General features: G+C 39.1%; 1 non-coding gene across 1 annotated transcript; it reads right to left on the reverse strand.

The window, feature by feature from the left end:
- Nucleotides 1-20,401: 20,401 nt before the first annotated feature.
- LOC130942725 (small nucleolar RNA R71) lies at nucleotides 20,402-20,505 on the reverse strand. Its single transcript, XR_009071284.1, has one exon. It is a non-coding gene; the product is annotated as a small nucleolar RNA R71 (small nucleolar RNA).
- Between the last annotated feature and the right edge of the window lie 2,833 nt (nucleotides 20,506-23,338).

Here is a 23,338-nt window from a genome sequence, read left to right on the forward strand (position 1 = left end):
ATCCAACAATGGGATTTATAACAAAAGTTTCTTGCCAGAGTCCCAAGTCTTTAGGGAAGGTCAACTTATATAAATTCCTTAAAATTCATTGAAACTCTTAAAATCATAAATCCTCGGTTCAAGTAAATAAAACTGAATTTATTATAAAACCGATCATACAAAATCACAAGTTCCAACCCGGTCCAAAAATCAACTCATTTGAAACGGAACCGGTTCATTCAAATCAAACCACTTTCAGGTTTCTTTTTGGAATCCATTTTTCCAACTCTTCCAAAATGCCTCAAAATTAATTTCTCAATCAAAAGTCTAGGTTCCTTTAAAATCACTAAAAACTCCTTTTATATTGAAATCAATATTAAAGTATCATTCTTTCCTTCAGTGATTCAAACGGTAAAAATAGTTCAGTTCTAAATAAGCCGAACTCAATGTATAGGTTCATCAAATAAATTAAGCTTGAAAACATAAATAGCCTTTTAATAAATCAAATAACACAATTTCTCAAATCCAACCCTTTTTAAATAACCTTACAAACAAGTGTAGGATTTTGTAGAAATTTCGGCAGCACCTCCCCTAAAATTTGGACTTTTGCCACCCGGTTCGGGTCCCAACTAAACCATTTCTCATTCCTTTTCAACAGCTCAAAACCAAAAATCAATCTAAAGCAAGCTGAATCCAACAATCGCCTCAGCGGCGTATCTCAAGGAAATCATTTCAAAGTCAACTCAATATCAATCATATAACTCATTTCCAAAGCCTTAAAGAAACGGTTCAATAACAAATCACTTGTCCAAAACCAAATCAATTAAAATGAACGGGCTAAATTCAAAGGTACATTCGACTTTTCAAATCATCAAAATAATTTACTCAAATCAAATCAATCCTCAACGGATTAAACTCAGATTTCAAATCTTTAAAGAATCAACTTCAAACATTACATTTCACAAGCCGCACAACAATTCAGCCAAATCAACATCCATAATCATTCGAGTTAATCAAATAATACATAAGGCAGATACAATCACTAAATACACAATATCTCACATCAGTATCCATATGTAATAATTCCAGTATATAAAACACAGTTTTTGGAAAGCGCCCCTACCTCTAATCGCAATTTCCATAACTCAAACACGTCACAGAGTCCTTTTTCGCCTCAACCCGAAATCATCAACAACCGCAATCTCAGCTTCAAGCCACATCCGCAATAACCATAGCGACACTAATCGCAACATACAAGAATCAGGACTCGACCCCACGTTATCAAAACTCATATTCATTAACCGAACACAACAGAATACTAACGCGAGGCTTTCCGAAACATAAATACTTACTGAACTAGCGAAACGAAGCAATTGCGATTTCGAACCGGCGACAGCAACAGCTCCGGCGGCGGCCAGAAACTCTGGTGGATCAACTAGAAAAATCGCACAACATCAAAACCATCTCAAAAACCAAAAAGGCAGAAACCTCAAATGAAACCTGATGGACGAAATTGTGATTCTTATTCTTAGCTCTGATTCATTGTATTTGGATTTATTCAATAATTGTCCTTATTTGAAGTCACAATCCCGTTCAACTAACCAGCAAGTGTACTGGGTCGTCCAAGTAATACCTTACGTGAGTAAGAGTCGAATCCACAGAGATTGTTGGTATGAAGCAAGCTATGGTCACCTTGCAAATCTCAGTTAGGCAGATTAAATCTGTTTATGGTGAGTTCGAATATTAATAATAAAATAAATAATAAAAAGGGATAGAATACTTATGCAGATTCATTGGTAGGAATTTCAGATAAGTGGAATGGAGGTGCTGTAGAGCTCACGGACGCCTGCTCTCCTATTCCTTCTACTCAATCCTTCTTACTCCTTTCCATGGCAAGCTTTGTATAGGGGTTCACCATCAACTGTGGCTACTTTCATTCCTCTCGGGGAAATAACCTGTGCGGCTGTCACTCGCACAGCTAACCAGTCTGGAGGCATCACCCATGGTTGATAGCTACATCCCATCCTCGCAGTGAAAGCTAATGCACGCACTCTGTCACAGTGCGGCCAATCACCGGTTGGTTCCCGCTCCTACTGGAATAGAATCCCTCTTTTGCGTTTGTCACTAACGCCCAGCAGGTTAAAGTTTGAAGCACGTCACAGTCATTCATTACCGGAATCCTACTCGGAATACCACAGACAAGGTGAGACTTTCGGATTCCCAGGATCCTACTCGGAACACCACAGACAAGGTTGGACTTTCCGGATCCTCATAAATGCCGCCATCCATCTAGCTTTTACCACGAAGATTCTGTTGGGGAATCTAAGAGATACACATTCAAGCTTGTGGTGCATGTAGAACGTAAGTGGTTGTCAATCACGCGCGTTCATGAGTGAGAACGTTAATGAGGGTTATTAACTCATCACATTCATCATGTTCTTGGGTACGAATGAATATCTTGGAATAAGAATAAAAGAGGAATTGAATAAAAGAAAATAGAACTTCATTAATCTTTGAGGTACAGCAGAGCTCCACACCCTTAATCTATGGTGTGCAGAAACTCCACTGTTGAAAATACATAAGCAAGAGGTCCAGGCATGGCCGAATGGCCAGCCCCCTAAACGTGATCACAGGATAGAAAATACAATCCAGGATGTCTCATACAATAGTAAGAGGTCCTATTTATAATAAACTAGCTCCTAGGGTTTACATGAATAAGTAATTGATGCATAAATCCACTTCCGGGGCCCACTTGGTGTATGTTTGGGCTGAGCTTGTTCAATCCACGAGCTGAGGCTTCTCTTGGAGTTGAACTCCGAGTTATGACGTGTTTTGGGCGTTCAACTCCGGATCATGACGTTTTTCTGGCGTTTAACTCCAGACAGCAGCATGTACTTGGCGTTCAACGCCAAGTTACGTCGTCATTCTTCGAATAAAGTATGGACTATTATATATTGCTGGAAAGCCCTGGATGTCTACTTCCAACGCCGTGAGAGCGCGCTAATTGGAGTTCTGTAGCTCCAGAAAATCCATTTCGAGTGCAGGGAGGTCAGAATCCAACAGCATCAGCAGTCCTTTGTCAGCCTTTTCAGAGTTTTGCTCAAATCCCTCAATTTCAGTCAGAATTTACCTGAAATCACAGAAAAACACACAAACTCATAGTAAAGTCCAGAAATGTGAATTTAACATAAAAACTAATGAAACATCCTAAAAGTAGCTTGATCATACTAAAAACTATATAAAAACAATGCCAAAAAGCGTATAAATTATCCGCTCATCACAACACCAAACTAAATTGTTGCTTGTCCCCAAGCAACTGAAATCAAATAGGATAAAAAGAAGGGAATATACTATAAGGTCCAAAATATCACTGAATATTAATTAATTACATGAGCGGGACTTGTAGCTTTTTGCTTCTGAACAGTTTTGGCATCTCACTTTTCCTTTGAAGTTCAGAGTGATTGGCATCTCTAGGAACTTAGAATTTTGGATAGTGTTATGACTTCTTAGTTAAGCATGTTGATTCTTGAACACAGCTACTTTTGAGTCTTGGCCGTGGCCTTAAGCACTTTGTCTTCCAGTATTACCACCAGATACACAAATGCCACAGACACATAACTGGTGAACCTTTTCAGATTGTGACTTAGCTTTGCTAAAGTCCCCAATTAGTGGTGTCCAGAGCTCTTAAGCACACTCTTTGCTTTAGATCACGACTTTAACCACTCAGTCTCAAGCTTTTCACTTGGACCTTCATGACACAAGCACATGGTTAGGGACAGCTTGATTTAGCCGCTTAGGCCCGGATTAAATTTCCTTGGGCCCTCTACCCATTGATGCTCAAAGCCTTGGATCCTTGCTTTGGAATTTTCGCTCTTTTTTTTTTTTTTTTTTCACTGCTTTTTCTTGCTTCAAGAATCAATTTCATGATATTTTTCAGATCATCAATAACATTTCTCTTTGTTCCTCATTCTTTCAAGAACCAACAATTTTAACACTCATAAACAACAAGATCCAAAGATATATGCACTGTTCATTCATTCATTCAGAAAACAAAGCATTGTCACCACATCAAAATAATTAAACTAAATTCAATAATAATTTCGAAAATTATGTACTTCTTGTTCTTTTGAATTAAAACATTTTTTTTAAGAGAGGTGAAGGACTAATGGAATTTATTTATAGCTTTAAGGCATGGTTACATACTAATGATCATGAAATAAAGACACAAAACATAGATAAACATAATAATTAAAAACCGAAAACAGAAAGAAATAAAGAACAAGGAATGAATCCACCTCTAGTGGCGTCTTCTTCTTGAAGGACCAATGATGTTCTTCAACTCTTCTATGTCCCTTCCTTGCCTTTGTTGCTCCTCCCTCATTGCTCTTTGATCTTCTCTTATTTCTTGAAGAGTGAGGGCGTGTTCATGGTGTTCCACCCTTAGTTGTTCCACATTATGGCTCAAATCTTCCAAAGAGGTGCTAAGTTGCTCCCAATAGTTGTTGGGAGGAAAGTGCATTTGAGGCATTTGTTGATGGTGAACCTCCTCTTGTTCTCCTTGAGGGCCGTGAGGAACTTCCCTTGTTTGCTCCATCCTTTTCTTGGTGATGGGCTTGTCTTCTTCAATGGAGACATCTCCATCTATGATAACTCCAGCTGAATAACATAGATGGCATATGAGGTGAGGGAATGCTAGCCGTGCCATGTATGAAGGCTTGTCAGCTATTTTGTAGAGTTCATTGGCTATGACTTCATGAACCTCTACTTCTTCACCAATCATGATGCTGTGAACCATGATGGCCCGATCCACAGTAACTTCAGATCGGTTGCTTGTAGGGATGATGGATCTTTGAATGAACTCCAACCATCCTCTAGCTACAGGCTTGAGGTCCAGTCTTCTTAGTTGGACTGGCTTGCCTTTGGAGTCAACTCTCCATTGGGCGCCTTCCACACAAATGTCCCTAAGGACTTGGTCCAACCTTTGATCAAAGTTGACCCTTCTAGTGTAGGGGTGTTCATCACCTTGCATCATAGGCAAATGAAACGCCAACCTCACATTCTCCGGACTAAAATCCAAGTATTTCCCCCTAACCATGGTGATATAGTTTTTCGGACTTGGGTTCATACCTTGGTCATGGTTTCTAGTGATCCATGCATTGGCATAGAACTCTTGAACCATTAAAATTCCAACTTGTGTATGGGGTTGGCTATGACTTCCCAACCTCTTCTTTGAATTTCAAGTCGGATTTCCGGATACTCATTCTTCTTGAGTTTGAAAGGGACCTCATGGATCACTTTCTTCTTTGCCACAACATCATAGAAGTGGTCTTGGTGGCTCTTGGAGATGAATCTCCTTCTCCCATGACTCGGAAGTGGAAGCTTTTGCTTTCCCTTTTCCTTTTCTTGAGGAAACTCCGGCCTTGGGTGCCATTGATGGTGAATGAAAAATAAAAAGCTTAGGCTTTTTACCACACCAAACTTAAAGTTTGCTCGCCCTCGAGCAAAAAAGAAAAGAAGAGTAGAAGAAGAAGAGAATATTGGAAGAGAGGGAGAAGAGAGGGTTCGGCTATATGAGAGAAGAAGGTGTTTGTGTTGTGTGAAAATGATGAAGAATGGAAGGGTATTTATAGGGAGGGGGGAGGGTATAGTTTCGGCCAATTTGGGTGGGAATGGGTGGGAAATTGAATTTGAAAGTAGTGGGGGTAGGTGGGGTGTATGGGGAAGAGGTGATGATGTGAATGGTGAATGGGGTAATTGGGAAGAGGAATTGAGGTGATTGATGAAGGTTTTTGGGAAGTGTGACATTGAGAATGAGATTTGGATTAGAAGAGTGTGATTAGGATTAAAAGAAATGTGGTAGGTGGGGATCCTGTGGGGTCCACAGATCCTGAGGTGAAAACAAATACCATTCCTTCACCATATAGGTATGTAACATGCCTTGATGCATCATTCTGGCATTCAAACGCCCATTGATGCTAGTTCTGGGCGTTAAACGCCCATGTTATGCACGTTTCTGGCGTTGAACGCCAGTTTCATGCTTGTTTCTGGCGTTCAGCGCCAGATTGTCCTCTGTGTGCGCATCCTGGCGTAAACGCCAGGTTGTTGCTGTTTTGGGCGTTCAACGCCAGAAAGATGCTCTGTTCTGGCGTTGAACGCCAGAAAGATGCTCCTTCTGGGCGTTGAACGCCAGCCCGTGCGCCTCCAGGGTGAAAAATTTTTTTTTTTTCTGTTTTTGACTCTGTTTTTAATTTTTTTGAATTTTTTCGTGACTCCTCATGATCATGTACCTAATAAAACACAAAAATAACAAAGAAACAAAATAAAATAAAATTAGATAAATAAAATTGGGTTGCCTCCCAACAAGCGCTTCTTTAATGTCAATAGCTTGACAGTGGTTCTCATGGAACCACAAGGTGATCAGTTCAATTTAAGTGTGGTATTCCCAACACCAAACTTAGAGTTTGGATATGGGGTTTGAACACCAAACTTAGAGTTTGGTTGTGGCCTCACAACACCAAACTTAGAGTTTGACTGTGGGGGTTTTCTTGACTCTGAACTGAGAGAAGCACTTCATGCTTACTCTCTTTTGTCATAGAGGGATGGCCATGTGCTTGAAACACAAGGTAGTCCCCATTCAATTGAAGGACTAACTCACCTCTGTTGACATCTATTACAGCTCCTGCTGTGGCTAGGAAAGGTCTTCCTAGGATGATGCATTCATCATCTTCCTTCCTAGTATCTAGGATTATGAAATCAGTAGGGATGTAAAGGCCTTCAACCTTTACTAACACGTCCTCTACTAATCCATAAGCTTGTCTTATGGACTTATCTGCCAATTGTAATGAGAACAAGGCAGGTTGTACCTCAATGATCCCCATCTTCTCCATTACAGAGAGTGGCATAAGATTATCCCTGACCCCAGATCACATAGAGCTTTTTCAAAGCTCATGGTGCCAATGGTACAAGGTATTAAGAACTTGCCAGGATCTTGTTTCTTTTGAGGTAGAGTTTTCTGAATCCAAGTATCTAATTCACTAATGAGCAAGGGAGGTTTACTTTCCCAAGTCTCATTACCAAATAGTTTGGCATTCAGCTTCATGATAGCTCCTAAATAGAGCAGCTTGCTCTCCAATCACATCTTCATCCTCTTCAGAGGATGAATATTCTTCAGAGCTCATGAATGGCAGAAGGAGATTTAATGGGATCTCTATGGTCTCTAGATGAGCCTCAGATTCCTCTGGATCCTTAATAGGAAACTCCTTCATGCTTGAAGGACGTCCCAGGAGGTCTTTCTCCTTAGGATTTTCGTCCTCCTCCCCCTAGTGCATTCGGTCACTTTGATTAAATCAATGGCCTTGCACTCTCCTTTTGGATCTCTTCTGTATTGCTTGGGAGAATACTGGGAGGAGTTTCAATAACTTTCTTACTCAGCTGGCCCACTTGTGCTTCCAGATTCTAATGGAAGATCTGGTTTCATTCATGAAACTGAAAGTGGCCTTTGACAGATCAGAGACTATGTTGGCTAAATTAGAATTGTTTTGTTCAGAGTTCTCTGTCTGTTGCTGAGAAGATGATGGATATGGCTTACTATTATTCAGCCTTGCACGTCCACCATTGTTAAAACCTTGATGGGGTTTTTGTTGATCCTTCCAGGAGAAATTTGGATGATTTCTCCATGATGAGTTAGGTGTTTCCATAAGGTTCACCTAAGTAATTAACTTCTGCCATGGCAGGGTTTTCAGGATCATAAGCTTCTTCAGAAGCTACCTCTCTAGTACTATTGGATGCATGTTGCAATCCATTCAGATTCTGAGAGATCATGTTGACCTGTTGAGTCAACATTTTGTTCTGAGCCAATATGGCATTCAGAGCATCAATTTCAAGAACTCCTTTCTTCTGAGGTACCCCATTGTTCACGGAATTCCTCTCAGAGGTGTACATGAACTGGTTGTTTGCAACCATGTCAATGAGTTCTTGAGCCTCTTCAGGCGTTTTCTTCAGGTGAATAGATCCACCTGCAGAGTGGTCCAATGACATTTTCGAAAATTCAGAGAGACCATAATAGAATATATCTAATATGGTCCATTCAGAAAACATGTCAGATGGACATCTCTTGGTCAGCTGCTTGTATCTTTCCCAAGCTTCATAGAGGGATTCACCATCTTTTTGTTTGAAGGTTTGAACATCCACTCTCAGCTTGCTCAGCTTTTGAGGAGGAAAGAACTTGTCTAAGAATGCAGTGACAAGCTTATCCCATGAGTCCAGGCTATCCTTGGGTTGTGAATCCAACCATACTCTAGCTCTGTCTCTTACAGCAAAAGGGAAAAGCAAGAGTCTGTAGACTTCAGGATTAACTCCATTTGTCTTTACAGTGTCACAGATCTGCAAGAACTCAGTTAAAAACTGGTAAGGATCTTCAGATGGAAGTCCATAAAACTTGCAGTTTTGTTGCATTAAAGCAACTAGTTGAGGCTTAAGCTCAAAGTTATTGGCTCCAATGGCAGGAATGGAGATGCTTCTTCCATCAAACTTGGATGTTGGCTTTGTGAAGTCACCAAGCATTCTCCTTGCATTATTATTATTATTTTCGGCTGCCATGTCCTTCTCCTGTTCGAAAATTTCTGAAAGGTTGTTTCTCTTAAAGATGTTTCTGGATTGCTGTAATTTAGCTTCTCTTAATCTTCTCTTCAGAGTCCTTTCAGGTTCTGGATCAATTTCAACAAGAGTGCCTTTATCCTTGTTCCTGCTCATATGAAAGAGAAGAAAACAAGAAAAGAAAGAGGAATCCTCTATGTCACAGTATAGAGATTCCTTTATGTTAGTAGAAGAAGAAAGGGGTAGAAGAAGAGGAATGGATTCGGATTTTTGATGAAGAGGGGTGAAGAGAAGTGTTAGTAATTAAATAATTAAATAGAAGAGGAAGAGAGAAGAGAAATTTCGAAAATAATTTTGAAAAGGAGTTAGTGATTTTCGAAAATTAGAGATAAAATGTAATTAAAATTAAAACATGAAACAATTAATTAATTAAAAAGAACTTTTTGAAAAAGAGAGAGATATTTTCGAAAATAGAAGAGAGAGAAGTAGTTAGGTGGTTTTGAAAAAGATAGGAAACAAACAAAAAGTTAGTTAGTTGATTGAAAAAGATTTGAAATCAAATTTGAAAAAGATAAGAAGATAAGAAGTTAGATAAGATATTTTGAAATCAAATTTTGAAAAAATATAAAATTTTTGAAAAAGATAAAATAAAGGATAAAAAGATTTAATTCAAAGATTTTAAAATTATTTACTTCACTAACAAGAAACTACAAGATAAGATTCTAGAACTTAAAGATTGAACCTTTCTTAACAAGAAAGTAACAAACTTCAAATTTTTGAACCAATCACATTAATTATTAGTGAATTTTCGAAAATTACATATAAAACATAAGAAAAAGATTTTGAAAATAATTTGAAAAATATTTTTGAAATTTTCGAAAAATAGAGAAAAAAATGAAAAAGATATGATTTTTGAAAAAGATTTTGAAAAGATAAGATTTTTTTTTAAAAAATGAAATTTTGATTTGACTTATAAGAAACAACTAATTTTAAAAATTTTTGACCAAGTCAACCCAAAATTTCGAAATTTTGGAGGGAATTAAGGAAAAGATATTTTTTTGATTTTTTGAATTTTTAATTATGAGAGAGAAAAACAACAAAAATATTTTATGCATGAAATTTTTAGATCAAAACCATGAATGCATGCAAGAATGCTATGAATGTCAAGATGAACACCAAGAACACTTTGAAGATCATGATGAACATCAAGAACATAATTTTAAAAAAATTTTTTGATGCAAAGAAAATATGCAAGACACCAAACTTAGAAATCTTTAATGCATGGAAAATATGAATGCAAAAATGCACATGAAAAACAAGAAAAGACACAAAACAAGAAAACATCAAGATCAAACAAGAGGACTTATCAAGAACAACTTGAAGATCATGAAGAACACTATGAATGCATGGGATTTTCGAAAAATGCAAGAAAAAATTTTAAAAGCATGCAATTGACACCAAACTTAAAAATTAACACAAGACTCAAACAAGAAACACAAAATATTTTTGATTTTTATTATTTTCTAAATTTTTTTGGATTTTTTTTATTATTATTTTTCGAAAATAAAGTTTAAAAACACGAAAAATAAAAAGAAAAATTTTGGAAAAGATTTTTGAAAAGAAAATTACCTAATCTGAGCAACAAGATGAACTGTCAGTTGTCCATACTCGAACAATCCCCGGCAACGGCGCCAAAAACTTGATGGACGAAATTGTGATTCTTATTCTTAGCTCTGATTCATTGTATTTGGATTTATTCAATAATTGTCCTTATTTGAAGTCACAATCCCGTTCAACTAACCAGCAAGTGTACTGGGTCGTCCAAGTAATACCTTACGTGAGTAAGAGTCGAATCCACAGAGATTGTTGGTATGAAGCAAGCTATGGTCACCTTGCAAATCTCAGTTAGGCAGATTAAATCTGTTTATGGTGAGTTCGAATATTAATAATAAAATAAATAATAAAAAGGGATAGAATACTTATGCAGATTCATTGGTAGGAATTTCAGATAAGTGGAATGGAGGTGCTGTAGAGCTCACGGACGCCTGCTCTCCTATTCCTTCTACTCAATCCTTCTTACTCCTTTCCATGGCAAGCTTTGTATAGGGGTTCACCATCAACTGTGGCTACTTTCATTCCTCTCGGGGAAATAACCTGTGCGGCTGTCACTCGCACAGCTAACCAGTCTGGAGGCATCACCCATGGTTGATAGCTACATCCCATCCTCGCAGTGAAAGCTAATGCACGTACTCTGTCACAGTGCGGCCAATCACCGGTTGGTTCCCGCTCCTACTGGAATAGAATCCCTCTTTTGCGTTTGTCACTAACGCCCAGCAGGTTAAAGTTTGAAGCACGTCACAGTCATTCATTACCGGAATCCTACTCGGAATACCACAGACAAGGTGAGACTTTCCGGATTCCCAGGATCCTACTCGGAACACCACAGACAAGGTTGGACTTTCCGGATCCTCATAAATGCCGCCATCCATCTAGCTTTTACCACGAAGATTCTGTTGGGGAATCTAAGAGATACACATTCAAGCTTGTGGTGCATGTAGAACGTAAGTGGTTGTCAATCACGCGCGTTCATGAGTGAGAACGTTAATGAGGGTTATTAACTCATCACATTCATCATGTTCTTGGGTACGAATGAATATCTTGGAATAAGAATAAAAGAGGAATTGAATAAAAGAAAATAGAACTTCATTAATCTTTGAGGTACAGCAGAGCTCCACACCCTTAATCTATGGTGTGCAGAAACTCCACTGTTGAAAATACATAAGCAAGAGGTCCAGGCATGGCCGAATGGCCAGCCCCCTAAACGTGATCACAGGATAGAAAATACAATCCAGGATGTCTCATACAATAGTAAGAGGTCCTATTTATAATAAACTAGCTCCTAGGGTTTACATGAATAAGTAATTGATGCATAAATCCACTTCCGGGGCCCACTTGGTGTATGTTTGGGCTGAGCTTGTTCAATCCACGAGCTGAGGCTTCTCTTGGAGTTGAACTCCGAGTTATGACGTGTTTTGGGCGTTCAACTCCGGATCATGACGTTTTTCTGGCGTTTAACTCCAGACAGCAGCATGTACTTGGCGTTCAACGCCAAGTTACGTCGTCATTCTTCGAATAAAGTATGGACTATTATATATTGCTGGAAAGCCCTGGATGTCTACTTTCCAACGCCGTTGAGAGTGCGCCAATTGGAGTTCTGTAGCTCCAGAAAATCCATTTCGAGTGCAGGGAGGTCAGAATCCAACAGCATCAGCAGTCCTTTTGTCAGCCTTTTTCAGAGTTTTGCTCAAATCCCTCAATTTCAGTCAGAATTTACCTGAAATCACAGAAAAACACACAAACTCATAGTAAAGTCCAGAAATGTGAATTTAACATAAAAACTAATGAAAACATCCCTAAAAGTAGCTTGATCATACTAAAAACTATATAAAAACAATGCCAAAAAGCGTATAAATTATCCGCTCATCAAAACCCTTACCGGCAAACATTTCCAGCGACGGCAGCAAGGTCTCAAGTGGCCGAAACTCTGCCTGGAGCTTCAGCGGTGATCCCGGAAGCCACATAACCACTCCCGGCGGTCAGAAACACAGAAATGCAGCTCCTTTCTCCGGCAGCTTGTACCGCAGCGACCCAGGCAGCGGCATCAACTGAACAGCAACCCCGATGATGGCAGAGGCTCCGACAGCTTCAACAAGGCATGGTAGAGGTAAAAATGGAGTAGTACAGCAACAAAAACCCAACCTCTATCCCTTCTCACTCATCGGGCACGCTCTCTGTTCTTCGTGGTGCTCAATCGGCGGCAGTGGACTGCGAGAAGGTCAACGGCAGTGACACAAGGCGCGGTGAGGACGCAACTAACGATGGCGGAAGGCACAAACGTCGACGGCTTCTTTGGTGGCGCCAGGGGGCGACAGCGATGCACGAAGCATCTCCAGTGACGGCAACGGTGCGGTGGCGGCTTCCTCGCAACAGTGACGGGCTGGGACGAACGGGTCAGCGGCGACGGGTCAGACCCGCGTTTCCGCTTCCTGCGGCCGAGCTCTCTCTCACGCTCGTTCTTCCTCTCTCTCCCTCAGCCTGGTTCGGTGGCTTCATGGTGGCAGGGACGGCAGGACGCGGTGGCGCGGCGACGAGGCGACGACGACGCGATGAGCTTCCTTCCGTCTCTCCTCTGCCGCAACTCAGTCTTCCTCTCCCTCTCTGCCTCAATTTCTTTCTTTCATGGGAAATGGGAAGCCGTGTGTGGGTGTGTGTGTTTTGGGGGAAGGGAGGTTTGCGGCTGCTGCTGCAGCTTCTAAGTGGGTGGGTTGTTGATGGGGAAATGGGTAATGGGCTAGGGTTTCAGGGTTAGGGTTTTATTTTCAAAAATTAGGGTTAAGGGCATTATGGTAATTTCACTTAAAATAGGGATAATATAGTAATTGAAATCCAATTTAAATCCAACACTATTTGTATCTAGAAAAATACTATTTACTCATCACTTTTACAAATTATTGTCAACAAAATGCCCAAATCAAATAATTAGAAATAATATACTTAATTTCTTCATTTTCCAAAATAGCAGTACTAATATTTAAAATATTATTTATCTAATCCAAATCATATAAAATCCTTATTATTTCATAACTATCAACCTTATACTTTAAATATAGAAAATAATCCAATAATTATAAAATTGGATAATAATTATAACTCATCTCAAATCCAATAAATCAAAACTTGCCTTAATTACCTTTAATAAAATAATTTCTGAAATTAAGGCTATAAATAACCATATGATTTGAGACTTGATCATAATAAGACTTTTCAAAAGTTTTGGGTCTTACAATATTCCTTCAATATTTATTTTCTACTTTTATTTACTCTAATACTTTTATTTGTATTTGATTTATGTTGCCCAATTGGCTTATGAACCTTTCCATGTTATGACTTGAATTTATATTTAGACGTAGTTTGATTGCTTTATTTACATGAATGCTTTTAATTTAATTTAGATATTTTTTCTTTTGGCTTTGGTTGAATAATTGGTGATTCTTGAGTTATCAAACTCACTGTTGATTGAAAATTGGAATTCTTCAAGAATTGATTTGAGATCCAATAACTCTTACTTTTCCCAAGGAAAGACTGGGACTTGAGGATTCGGATTAATTCATCCACTTAACTTACCTTCATAGTTAGAGGTTAACAAAGTGGGAGAAAAATCCAATTCTCATCACAATTGATAAGGATAACTAGGATAGGACTTCCAGTTCTTATACCTTGCCAAGAGATTTTATTATTGTTAATTTATTTTACTTGTCATTTAAATATACATGTGCCCATTGCCCAAACTTCAAAACCCCGATTTACAATCTTCATAACCAATAATAAGAACATACCTCCCTACAATTCCTTGAGAAGACGACTCGAGGTTTAAATACTCGGTTATCAATTTTAAAGGGGTTTGTTACTTGTGACAACCAAAACGTTTGCATGAAGCGATTTCTGTTGGTTTAGAATCTATATCTACAACGCGACTATTTTTATAAAATTCTTTACTAGCAAAAATCCTAACGTCAAAATGGCGCCGTTGCCGGGAAATTGCAAACGTGTACCTTATTATTGGTTATTGTAAATATTTTTCAAAAAAAATATTTTTCTTTTACTTGTTTATTTGTTTTCTCTCTTCCCTCTTATTTCTGATAGCTATTATGAATTCTCACCCCTCTCGCTTTGAGTTTGGTTCTAATTTTGTTGCAAGGAATGGAAGCTATAACATGACTATGCATCAAGGTCTAAGCAATCAAAGATGGATGGAGCCACGAGGATCTAATCAACCCTTTAGGCAACAACATCCTCCTAGATATCATGGACAAAGACCATTTTACAATGCATGCCCAACTGATAAATTTGGTGGACCGCCTTGTAGCTACCAACAAGCCCCACCCTGTGCTCAGAGACCATCCTTTCAACACAACCTCAATCCACCATATTCACAAGCTTCTTTTCACCATTCACTACCACATGGTCCTTATCCACCCCAACGCCAATCCAATCACTCCCAAGAACCACCACTCCCCTATACACCATGTCCATATCCATCAAGCTCAGAATCACAGGTTCGCCTCGAAGAATCAGTAAAACAATTTAATGCAACCCTTCATCAACTGGAGCAAGCAATTAATCAATTATCTTCCAGACGTTCAAACACTCAACAGACCCCCATGGATTCATATGGGGAATCTAATGAAGAATGTATTGTGAAGAAGACATAAAAAACTCCAGTGGACAGCACAGAGCATAACTTTGTACTGGAACAAGTAGAGGACGCTGTCATTGTAGAAGAAGAAGAGTTGGTTGAAGATTTAGGAGATGCCGAACCGCCACCTGAATCTATAGTTGTGGAGAATTCCGTCAAGAACGCTACAATTGATGCTAAGGAGGATAGTGCACAGCCTCTAATGCAGATATCTTATGAAGAACTGGACGGGATAACCCAAGAAGCAAGTTTCCTTGATGATGATGATCACGAGTCCTGTTCTCTTAGTGACAAACTTGCATCCGCAAGTGAATTCTTTGAGACAGAAGAATCTTCTCCGAGTGAATATGAAGATGATGCTGAGGTAGATTTTTCTCAACCTCCAATATATGACTTGAGCGATGATGAGGGAGAAATTGAAGACTCTGATCAAGACATGGTTGAAGTGGAAGAAATTTGCAATGAAGTGGAGAAATTCACAGAAGACCACAAGGGAGTAGAGCTTGCAAAACCACTAAAACCACTGATCCCAAGGCCACTGCCAACCAACACAGACTTCAAGTGGGTAAATCATTGACTCTTATCTTTATTTTTCCACTTGAATACGATTTACTTGAAACAGATGGCCAGCTTAGAGTTCTCTGCGGCTTTAAGGGTAAAAGGGAAATGACTCGCACTCAGAGATGGTATGCAAGATTCAATGAGGTTTCGCACTTCAATTTGAGGTGCAAGGATTGGTGTCAAGCTCAATTGAAAGGATCTCAGAAGCTATTGGGTCACTGCAGTGAGAATTCAGACTGCTTGCCACCCGGATGGAACAATATTGCTCAACAAGAAGACGGGTGCAAAAGCAAGGTTTGGGACTCCGGAATTCATTCTGGCAATCAACACTCTTGGGGCCTTGTTACTTGCTTTAACTTACTTGAAGGCTTTCTGTGCCTAGTTTGGGATCCCGGAGGCTACTGGCATTCCAAGCACTGGTGGAGATTCCTGGATCAGTACAAGCACAAGCCACCATAACAAGGAGCTCACCAAAATGTCCAACTTAAGGACTTTAACTAAAAGTGCTAGGTGGGAGACAACCCACCATGGTATGATCGTCCCTTTTCAGTTTTAATTCTAGTATGTTTTGTTTGTTTTTGAATTTTTACTGAACCTAGAATCATGCATAGCATTCATATTAAGCATTGCACTCTGCATACTGCATAATAAAAAAAATTTATGCACGCGCCGCGACAGCGTCGCTGACGCGTCCGCGTCACCAGTGCGTTATGAAGAAAAGAAAGTTGAACAGACAGTCACGCTGGAGCGTGGCTGGAGGCGTGCCAATGGCACAAATCGACCCACTCGATCGCGTCGCCGACGCGTCCGCGTCACATGGGAATAATGGCCTCCCACGCGACCACGTGACCAACACGGCCGCGTGCCCTGATTTTTGACGTAAAAAGGGTGCACAACAAATTATTGTGCGATAGTGGTGCTGGATTGGTGCTGAACGCACAATTCTACCCACGCGGACACATGGCTCACGCGTCCGCGTCATTCCCTTCTAAAGCCCACTCACGCGATCGCATGCCCCACGCGATCGCGTCACCCAAAAGTTGGCAAAATAAGATTTTGAACAGAGAGTTGTGCGAGCGCGAGGCTGCCCTCGCGCCAGTAGCATAAAATGTGTCACACGACCGCATGACCGACGCGACCGCGTCGATTAACTTCAAACGCAAGTCACGCGACCGCGTGCCCCACGTGTCCGCATCGCTTGCTGATGAGCGGATAATTTATACGCTTTTTGGCATTGTTTTTAGGTAGTTTTTAGTAAGTTCAAGCTACTTTTAGGGATGTTTTCATTAGTTTTTATGTTAAATTCATATTTCTGGACTTTACTATGAGTTTGTGTGTTTTTCTGTGATTTCAGGTAATTTCTGGCTGAAATTGAGGGACTTGAGCAAAACTCTAAAAAAGGCTAACAAAAGGACTGCTGATGCTGTTGGAATCTGACCTCCCTGCACTCAAAATGGATTTTCTGGAGCTAAAGAACTTCAAATGGCGCGTTCTCAATGGCGTTGGAAAGTAGACATCCAGAGCTTTCCAGCAATATATAATAGTTTATACTTTATTCGGAAATTGACGACGTAACTTGGCGTTGAACGCCAAGTACATGCTGCTGTCTGGAGTTAAACGCCAGAAACACGTCATGATCCGGAGTTGAACGCGCAAAACACGTTATAACTTGGAGTTTAACTCCAAGAGATGCCTCAACTCGTGGATAGATCAAGCTCAGCCCAAGCATACACCAAGTGGGCCCCGGAAGTGGATTTATGCATCAATTACTTACTCATGTAAACCCTAGTAGCTAGTCTAGTATATATAGGACATTTAACTATTGTATTAGACGTCTTTTGACCACGTTTCATCTTTGGTCTCAGTTTTGTTTCATTCTTCATCTTAAGAGGCTATTGATCACGTTTTAGGGGGCTGGCCATTCGGCCATGCCTGAACCTTTCACTTATGTATTTTCAACGGTGGAGTTTCTACACACCATAGATTAAGGGTGTGGAGCTCTGCTGTACCTCAAGTTTCAATACAATTACTATTATTCTCTATTCAATTCTCCTTATTCTTATTCCAATATATACTTTGCACTTCAACTTGATGAATGTGATGATCTGTGACACTCATCATCATTCTCACCTATGAACGCGCGTGACTGACAACCACTTCCATTCTACCTTAGGCCGGGTGCATATCTCTTAGATTCCCCAACAGAATCTTCGTGGTATAAGCTAGATAGATGGCAGTATTCATGGGAATCCGGAAAGTCTAAGCTTGTCTGTGGTATTCCGAGTAGGATTCCGGTATTGAATGACTGTGACGAGCTTCAAACTCCTGAAGGCTGGGCATTAGTGACAGACGTAAAAGAATCAAGGGATTCTATTCCAACTTGATTGAGAACCGACAGATGATTAGCTGTGCTGTGACAGAGCATTTGGACCATTTTCACTGAGAGGATGGGATGTAGCCATCGACAAGGGTGATGCCTCCAGACGATTAGCCATGCAGTGACAACGCATAGGACCATTTTCCCGAGAGGATGAAAAGTAGCCATTGACGACGGTGATGCCCTACATACAGCTTGCCATGGAAAGGAGTAAGAAGGATTGGATGAATGTAATAAGAAAGTAGAAATACAAGAGGAGCACAGCATCTCCATACGCCTATCTAAAATTCCCACTATTGATTTACATAAGTATTTCTATCCCTTTTTATTTTATTTATCTTTATTTATCCAATCTAATCACATTTGATTTTATGAGTCCACTTAACCGGGATTTACAAGGTGACCATAGCTTGCTTCATACCAACAATCTCTGTGGGATCGACCCTTACTCACGTAAGGTATTACTTGGATGACCCAGTACACTTGCTGGTTAAGTTGAACGGAGTTGTGTCCACACATAGCCAATAGCCATTAAATAAATCTCATGCAAATACAAAGAGGGTCACAATTTCGTCCACCAAGTTTTTGGCGCCGTTGCTGGGGATTGTTCGAGTTTGGACAACTGACGGTTCATGTTATTGCTCAGATTAGGTAATTTTCTTTTCAAAAATCTTTTTCAAAATTTTTCTTTTATTTTTCGTTTTTCCAAACTTTATTTTCGAAAAAATTAATAAAATCCAAAAAATTAATAAAATCATAAAAATAAAAAATATTTTGTGTTTCTTGTTTGAGTATGGAGTCAACTTTTAAGTTTGGTGTCAATTGCATGCTTTAAAAATTTTTCTTGCATTTTTCGAAAAACTCATGCATTCATAGTATTCTTCATGATCTTCAAGTTGTTCTTGACAAGTCTTCTTGTTTGATCTTGATGATTTCTTGTTTTGAGTTGTTTGTTATTTTTCATATGCATTTTTCGTTTGTTGGAGTCCATGCATTAAAGATTTCTAAGTTTGGTGTCTTGCATGTTTTCTTTGCATTAAAAATTTTTCAAAAATATGTTCTTGATGTTCATCATGATCTTCAATGTGTTCTTGATGTTCATCTTGACATTCATAGTGTTCTTGCATGCATCATGTGTTTTGATCCAAAATTTTTATGTTTTGGGTCATAATTGTGTTTTTCTCTATCATAATTAAAATATTCAAATATCAAAAAAATATCTTTTCCTTATTTTTCTCATAATTTTCGAAAATTTGAGTTGACTTAGTCAAAAATTTTCAAAATTAGTTGTTTCTTACAAGTCAAGTCAAATTTTCAATTTTAAAAATCTTATCTTTTCAAAATCTTTTTCAAAAATTATATTTTTCATTTTTTTTCTATTTTTCGAAAATTTCAAAAATATTTTTCAAAATTTTCTCAAAATCTTTTTTTTATCTTTATATCATATTTTTGAAAATTCACTAATAATTAATGTGATTGATTCAAAAATTTGAAGTTTGTTACTTTCTTGTTAAGAAAGGTCAATCTTTAAGTTCTAGAATCTTATCTTGTAGTTTCTTGTTAGTGAAGTAAGTAATTTCAAATTTTTGAATTAAATCTTTTTATCTTTTATCTCATCTTTTTCAAAAAATTTTTATCTTTTTCAAAATTTGATTTTAAAATATCTTATCTAACTTCTTATCTTCTTATCTTTTTAAAATTTGATTTTAATATCTTTTTCAACTAACTATTTGACTTTTTGTTTGTTTCTTATCTTTTTCAGAACCACCTTACTACTTTTCCCTCTCTAATTTTCGAAAATATCTCACCTCTTTTTCAAAAAAATTCTTTTTGTTCTAAATTTTAATTTTAATTATATCTTATCTTTAATTTTCGAAAATTACTAACCCCTTTTTAAAATTATTTTCGAATTTTCTATCCCTTCTCACTTATTCTATTTAATTATTTAATTACTAACACTTCTCTTCACCTCTCTCCATCTAAATATCCGAACCCACTCTTCTACATTCTTCTCCCCTTTCTTCTTCTACTAACATAAAGGAATCTCTATACTGTGACATAGAGGATTCCTCTTCTTTTCTTGTTTTCTTCTCTTTCATATGAGCAGGAACAAGGAAAAAGGCACTCTTATTGAAATTGATCCTGAACCTGAAAGGACTCTGAAGAGAAAACTCAGAGAAGCTAGACTACAACAATCTAAAGGTAACCTTTCAGAAACATTAGAATAAGAGAAGGAGATGGCAGCCGAAAATAATAATAATGCAAGGAGAATGCTTGGTGACTTCACAAAGCCAACGTCCAAATTTGATGGAAGAAGCATCTCCATTCCTGCCATTGGAGCCAATAATTTTGAGCTTAAGCCTCAACTAGTTGCTTTAATGCAACAGAACTGCAAGTTTTATGGACTTCCATCTGAAGATCCTTACCAGTTTTTAACTGAGTTCTTGAAGATTTGTGAGACTGTTAAGACGAATGGAGTTGATCCTGAAGTCTACAGACTCATGCTTTTCCCTTTTGCTGTAAGAGACAGAGCTAGAATATGCTTGGATTCACAACCTAAGGATAGCCTGGACTCTTGGGATAAGCTGGTGACAGCCTTCTTGGATAAATTCTTTCCTCCTCAAAAGCTGAGCAAGCTTAGAGTGGATGTTCAGACCTTCAAACAAAAAGATGGTGAATCCCTCTATGAAGCTTGGGAAAGATACAAGCAGCTGATCAAAAGGTGTCCATCTAACATGTTTTCATAATGGACCATATTAGATATATTCTATTATGGTCTATCTGAATTTTCGAAAATGTCATTGGACCATTTTGCAGGTGGATCTATTCACCTGAAGAAAATGCCAGAAGAGGCTCAAGAACTCATTGACATGGTTGCAAATAACCAATTCATGTACACCTCTGAGAGGGATTCCATGAATAATGGGATACCTCAGAAGAAAGGAGTTCTTGAAATTGATGCTCTGAATGCCATATTGGCTCAGAACAAAGTGTTGACTCAGCAGGTCAACATGATTTCTCAAAGTCTGAATGAATGGCAAAATGCATGCAACAGTACTAAAGAAACAGCTTCTGAAGAAGCTTATGATCCTGAGAACCTTGCAATGGCAGAGGTTAATTACATGGGTGAACCTTATGGAAACACCTATAATTCATCATGGAGAAATCATCCAAATTTCTCATGGAAGGATCAACAAAAGCCTCAACAAGGCTTTAACAATAGTGGACGCAATAGGCTGAACAATAGCAAGTCTTTTCCATCATCTTCTCAGCAACAGACAGAGAATTCTGAACAAAACACTTCTAATTTAGCCAACTTAGTCTTTGATCTGTCAAAGGCCACTTTCAGCTTCATGAGTGAAACAAGATCCTCCATCAGAAATCTAGAGGCACAAGTGGGCCAGCTGAGTAAGAAAGTCATTGAAACTCCTCCCAGTATTTTCCCAAGCAATACAGAAGAGAATCCAAAAGGAGAGTGCAAGGCCATTGATGTAATCAACATGGTCGAATGCACAAGGGAGGAGGAGGACGAAAATCCTAGTGAGGAAGACCTCCTGGGACGTCCCTCAAGCAAGAAGGAGTTTCCTATTAAAGATCCAAAGGAATCTGAGGCTCATATAGAGACCATAGAGATTCCATTAAATCTCCTTCTGCCATTCATGAGCTCTGAAGACTATTCTTTCTCTGAAGAGGATGAAGATGTGACTGGAGAGCAAGTTGCTCAATATTTAGGAGCTATCCTGAAGTTGAATGCCAAGTTGTTTGGTAATGAGACTTGGAAAAGTGAACCTCCCTTGCTCATTAATGAACTAGATACCTGGATTCAGCAAATTTTACCTCAAAAGAGACAAGATCCTGGCAAGTTCTTAATACCTTGTACCATAGGCACCATGACCTTTGAAAAAGCTCTATGTGATCTGGGGTCTGGGATAAATCTTATGCCACTCTCTGTAATGGAGAAGCTGGGGATCATTGAGGTACAACCTGCCTTGTTCTCATTACAATTGGCAGACAAGTCATTGAGACAAGCTTATAGAATAGTGGAGGACATGTTAGTAAAGGTTGAAGGCCTTTACATCCCTACTGATTTCATAATCTTAGACACTAGGAAGGAAGAGGATGAATGCATCATCCTTGGAAGACCTTTCCTAGCCACAGCAGGAGCTGTGATAGATGTCAACAGAGGTGAATTAGTCCTTCAATTGAATGGGGACAACCTTGTGTTTAAGGCACAGGGCCATCCCTCTATGACAAAAGAGAATAAGCATGAAGAGCTTCTCTCAGTTCAGAGTCAAGAAGAGCCCCCATAGTCAAACTCTAAGTTTGGTGTTGGGAGGCCACAACCAAACTCTAAGTTTGGTGTCAAGACCCCATATCCAAACTCTAAGTTTGGTGTTGGGACTATACAACATTGACCTGATCACCTTGTGGCTCCATAAGAGCCACTGTCAAGCTATTGACATTAAAGAAGCGCTTGTTGGGAGGCAACCCAATTTTATTTATCTAATTTTTATCTTATTTCATTTTATTGTTATGTTGTGTTTTATTAGGTACATGATCATGTGGAGTCACGAAAAAAATATAAAAATTAAAAACAGAATCAAAAACAGCAGAAGAAAAATCACACCCTAGAGGAAGCACAGGCTGGCGTTCAACGCCAGTAAGGAGCATCTGGCTGGCGTTCAACGCCAGAACAGAGCATGAATCTGGCGCTGAACGCCAGAAACAAGCAACATTCTGGCGTTTGAACGCCAAGAATGTGCCTAGAGGAAAAGCTGGCGCTGAACGCCAGTAACAAGCATGAAACTGGCATTCAACGCCAGAAACATGTTACATATGGGCGTTGAACGCCCAGAATGTGCACCACTCGGCGTTTAAACGCCAGAATGGTGTGCAAAGGCATTTTACATGCCTATTTGGTGCAGGGATGGAATTCCTTGACACCCCAGGATCTGTGGACCTCACAGGATCCCTACCTACCTCGCCCTCTCTCTCTCCATTCATGGTCATCCCTTCTGTTTTCCTTTCACCACTCACATCCATCCACTCTTCCTCAAACACCCCACCTACCTTCAACATTCAAAATCTCTTTCCCACTCAATCCCATCCATATAGCCTAATACACATATCCCTCCATCTTCTCCATATCTTCTTCTTATTCTTCATCTTTTCTTTCTTCTCTTGCTCGAGGGCGAGCAATTTTCTAAGTTTGGTGTGGTAAAAGCATAGCTTTTTGTTTTTCCATAACCATTGATAGCACCTAAGGCCAGAGAAATCTCAAAAAAAAAAAAAAAGAGTAAGAGAAAAAAGGGAAGACAAAAGCTTCCACCTCTGAGTCATGGGATATGGAAAGACTCATGTAAAGGGTTTATAGCTCAGTGGTAGAACATTTGACTACAAATCAAGAGATCCCTGAGATACCTCAGGGGATAAATTGTCCTCCACACAATTATTGGGAGCAACTAAGGATAGGAACACCAAAATTACTAGGAATCATGCAACAGAAGCAAGGAAGAGACATAAAGGAGCTCAAAAAGCACCATTGGACCTTCAAGAAGGTGCCACCCTCA

Source organism: Arachis stenosperma, chromosome 7 (assembly GCF_014773155.1).
Source record: "Arachis stenosperma cultivar V10309 chromosome 7, arast.V10309.gnm1.PFL2, whole genome shotgun sequence".
NCBI classification, from domain to species: Eukaryota; Viridiplantae; Streptophyta; class Magnoliopsida; order Fabales; family Fabaceae; genus Arachis; species Arachis stenosperma.